Source organism: Mesocricetus auratus, unplaced genomic scaffold (assembly GCF_017639785.1).
Source record: "Mesocricetus auratus isolate SY011 unplaced genomic scaffold, BCM_Maur_2.0 Super-Scaffold_100714, whole genome shotgun sequence".
NCBI classification, from domain to species: Eukaryota; Metazoa; Chordata; class Mammalia; order Rodentia; family Cricetidae; genus Mesocricetus; species Mesocricetus auratus.
This window is the reverse complement of record NW_024429270.1, coordinates 8,210,619-8,215,570: the sequence shown is the minus strand read 5'-3', so window position 1 is coordinate 8,215,570 and position 4,952 is coordinate 8,210,619. Positions and strand designations below refer to the sequence as shown.

Below are 4,952 nucleotides of genomic sequence, written 5' to 3'. Positions count from 1 at the left end.
ATGGTTCATGAATTTCTAAAAGGAAGACTTGTGAAATGTCCATGTCTAGAGTTAAGGGGTCAGGTGGTTACTGCTGTGAAATTGAACAGGGGAGTAGTGCAACCACTGACCAAACTATAGCGCTAATCCTGGCCAAAATCATCAGCTTTACGAGTGTAGGAGTTTGGATAATGCAAGTGCCTATGGGCTCAGGGATAAGGCACCAAAAGTACAGAACTGCAGAAACTGTCACCTTGTGTGGGCCAGTGTGGATATTGCTATTCTTGTTCCACATGACTGTTTTCTGAACAGGTGCAGTGAAGAATATGGCCAAGATGATGGGCAACCACATAGTAAGGGTTTAGAACCTTTAACATTCAGACTGTAGACACCAAAACCCAGTGTAGTCTCTATGCAACAGTGACTTAAACTCTATCCATTATCCTCTAACTCTGCTGCTATTGGAACATGGTCTTTAAAACATCATCCTTGAGGTCTTGTCTTCCCTGCCTCCTGGAGTGAACATTGACAATTTAAGTCCATTTGGCAGGTGTAGGAAGATAATGGGAGGAATTTAATAAGAACAGGCTCATTTGCATGCTCACTGAGGTGTTATGTTCCATTGTTCAGAATGCTTAATGGGTGACAGTTCTACAAAATACTTTTCTTGTGCCTAAAAAAAGTGTGTGCCTTCTTTCCAGTATGGCATGCTATTCCTTCAGCACCAGTGAAGCTGCTGCATGTGTGTCCCTGATATTGCATGTGAGGAACCAGCTGCACTCAGATTTTAGTAATCTGTTTCAATTTCTTCCTGCTAAACCTTTAAAATGCACAGTATAGAATGGGTGGTGAATCTCAGTCATTGAACGAGCAAAAATTAGCAAGGCATTGGGTTTGTTTCTTAACCCAAAATTTGATTTATTAATTAATAAAACATGCAGCATTTTCTTTGTAGGATATAAGGATAGAATATGGAATGCACAACTTTTTTTCTCAATATACGTTTTTATTTAAATTAGAAATGTGAATGTTTCACATGTCAGTCCCAGCTCCCTCTTCCACCCCTCCTCCCTTTTCCCTCTACCAGCTCCCCAACCCCCCACCCAATCCCCACATCATCCCCCAGGGAGGATGAGGCCCTCCTTGGGGGCATCTCTAAAGTCTGTCATTTCATCCAGGGCAGGACCTAGGCCATTCCCCATGTGTCCAGGCTGAGAAAGCATCATTCCATTTGGAATGGGCTCCCAAATCTCATTCTTAAACCATGGTAAACACTGATCTAATACCCAAGGCCCCGGTGATTTCTGGGGGCTCCTCCCTCACACTACATTAATGGAGACTGGATCAGTTTCCTGTTGGCCTCTCATTCAAGAGGTCACCCTTATCTGGTCAGCTGTCTTTGTGGGTTTCATCAAGGAGAGAAGGTTAGCACTCTCCTTGACAAGGATGGAAGAGGCCCTTGGGCCTAACAACACACGTATTGTTAATGCATTGCCATCTGTTTCGTGGCACCTAACCACTGCACAACTGTTTTTAACATTGAAAATATCTCCTAAGGCAAAGAAATAGTCTATCAGGTAAGTTGCAGGAAAGACACAATCAAATTCATCCCTCTATAAATTATAACACTGATTAATATGCTTACAGATTTCTCATTTCTATATAAGAAATGCATCCTGAAAATATTAGAAAGATTATAGATACAAGTATGCCAAGATCCCAAGCCTAAAACACTAATAAGTAATAGCACTGTGAATGTGTGAGTTAATATATCCTTAGTGTCCTCTTCTGCAAATGATTTTAGAAATGGCCATCTACTAGGTTGACTGAAGGACAATGGCAAATTTGTGAGACCCTATGGTTTTTATAGTGCCCAGTACTTTGGATCTGTTATATTGTATATGTTTACTCAAACCATAGAATTACGTAGATGATAGAAATAACAGCAATTGGACTTACCTCATTCAGAGAGGTAGAAATGGAGCATTAGGACAATTTCAAAAAATCCTCAAGGAACAAAAAGGAACATCACTCTTAACTGAGATTAACTAACCAATTATGTTAGCCTAAGAAGAAAAGCAAACGAAGAGAAAGAAAAACAACAAAGATATTAGAAAAGAGTTCATGGATACATTAACATCTCAAGTTGGTTTTCTTTTGACAATATAAAATATGTTAAGCTCCAACATAAAAAATAACAGCATTTGAGTCACTTTTTATGATAAATGTAGAGCAGAATATTTGTACAACTTCCTAGGTTACATGGATGAAGGAATACATGACATAAAACAATGAACTTGGAGGCTCAGACAGATCAGTCACCCATTTCTCAACCTCTAGAGATGGCAGAAATAATTGCAAGGTCTATCAGAGCCCACACTTTAGGTAGTTGTATATGAGAATGTAAACTTATCCTATAGGCAGTAGAAAATGAATAATGTGACTTTCTTTGGGAGTGGGAATTAAGTTGACATAAGAGATATACAATCTATTCCCTTTTTTTGTATTAAAAGCTTCCCAAATTACGTAGTGCTTTCTCAGAAAGGAGTAAGAGCTGGTGCCAGGTTTTGAAGGGATTAGACCTATAATGGTGCTTTCCAAAGAATGTGTAGTGCTCACCTTAAGTAGAGATACATATGTAATTTGCACATTTCTCAAAATGTAATATGATACAGCACACTAATTCAGATAATATATTTTAATTGAACTAATATGTCCAAAATATTATCACATTAGTATGCAGTTTTTATATTATAGAGATATTTTTTATAATTTTTATTTAGAAACAATTTTATTTTACATATCAATTCCCCCATTAAATCTCCTACCCATCCTCCCATTCCCCCCCTCACTAGCCCCCACAGAAACTACATATGTAAGTACAACCAAGGGAATACAAGAGATGGAAGAGAGAATCTCACGTGTTGAAGACTCAGCAGATGAAATAGAGTCATCAACCAAAAAGTTCCAACAAATCCATAACACCAAATATCCAGGAAATATGGGACACCATAAAAAGGCCAAACCTAAGAATAATAGGTAAAGAAGACAGAGAAGAAATACAGCTCAAGTGTACAGAAAACATATTCAACAAAATCATAGAAGAAAACTTGCCCAACAAAAGAGGGATATACCTACAGAAGTACAAGAAGCTTAGAGAACACCAAATAGACTGGACCAGAAAAAAAATATCCCCTTGCCACATAATAAACAAAACAAAGAACATGTAGAATAAAGAACGGATGTTAAGAGCAGCAAGGAAATAGGCCAAGTAACATATGAACACAGACCTATCAGAATTATACCTGACTTCTCAATGGAAACTGTGAAAGTCAGAATGTCCTGGATAAATGTTCTACAAATGTTAAGCGATATTTTTTTAAGTTTTTTTCTCCTCCATAGAACTTTGAAATTTGGTATTTCCATCTCAAAGTGGAATCCACGTGATTTAGTAAAAGGAGGAATAGAACCAAGTGAAAAGCAAATGATTTCAGAGTGATACTTTCTTCAACATCACACCAACACAAAACACACACATATCTCCTATTACCAACAAGTTTGCTTTCCTTATTCACGTATGCAAAAATACTGTGCTGTGGCATTCTTCTAATTGCTCTATAATTATAGAAGGTAAAAGTCATTTCTAGCATCATGTAAGTCCCCTGTTTATTTGTTCTCTTTGCTACATTTATAGATTGTCAAGCACATCTTAAAACAAAACTCAAGTGAGTTAAAAGCACAATGATTTTCTAGGAGGACTAGACAGACTATGGTGCCTCTGGCAGTGGAATCAAAATGTATCCCTAGTGCATGAATGGACTTCAGGAGTACATTCCCTATGGAGGAGTATTCTCTTAGCCTAGATACATGGAGGAAGGCATAGGTACTGTCTCAACTGATTTGACAGATTTTTGACGATCCCTCATAGTAGACCTCACCCTCCCTGGAGAGTGGATTTGGGATTGGGATGGGGGTTTTGGTAGGGGGCATGGAAGGATGAGAGTGAAAAGGAACTGGGATTGAAATGTAAAATAAGATTGTTTCTAATTTAAATAATTTTTTTAAAAATGCATAATGATTTCCAAGAAGTGTCCTGTCCCAATGCATTCCTTATTTCAATTGTTGATACTCTGCCTTTTGGTGACTTCCTCATCTCAATGTGTAAAACAGAGCAACAAAAATATAGACCTCTATGATTAGGAGTAAGAATGATGGGGGGGTTAACTCTGGGTCAGTGACATTGATACAATTTGACATGGTCTTATGTTTTAATAAATATAATTATGATGGCTTAAAAATAATTAGGGCCTAGCTTTTGCTGTCATTTCAGTTTGGGGAGGTAACTAAGTCTGAGAAATTGTTACTTACTTAGGATCTGTTTGAAGAGACCGCTTCTAGAACAAGACTAGGCAGCAAAATGAAGTATAATTGACTAAGTGGCTCAACCGAAGGGGAGAGATATAATTCAATAAGTAAAAGTATGAGAGAGATATGCAAAATTATGGGTTTCTTCTGCCTGGCATTTTCGGATAAGGCTATTCCTTATTTTCAAATTGTGCTCTTTTGCAGGATTACTGAATATCAGCAGCAGAGAAGCTGACTTTGGAACTGTAATTTAAGGTGTAAATTAAGGTGACCTCAGCTAGGATGAAATACATTTAAAGAAGCTGAGATATAAAATATGAACCACTTTCTGGAAATGGTAAATGATTGAGAGTTGTTGAAAATGGACTAACACAAAGTGAAAGAGGGGAAATAAAGAAACAGATTACAGGAAAGAATCCTGAGCACCTAATTTAAAACAAAAATGGTTTTCTCTGGTTTATGATGAGTGATAAACAGAGTCCACTATGTGGCCATAAAAGTATATCTTTAGCTCAGAAAATATGAGCCTCACTGTCAGCTTAGAGGAGTGATTTAGGTCCTGAGCCTTTCTCCTTGAAAGACTTACAAGGCCGAAGACACCAATCATC

General features: G+C 37.6%; 1 pseudogene; it reads left to right on the top strand.

Moving 5' to 3' along the window:
- The first annotated feature begins 1,382 nt into the window (after positions 1 to 1,382).
- On the top strand, positions 1,383 to 1,515 carry LOC121137926 (annotated as a pseudogene).
- Positions 1,516 to 4,952: the final 3,437 nt, after the last annotated feature.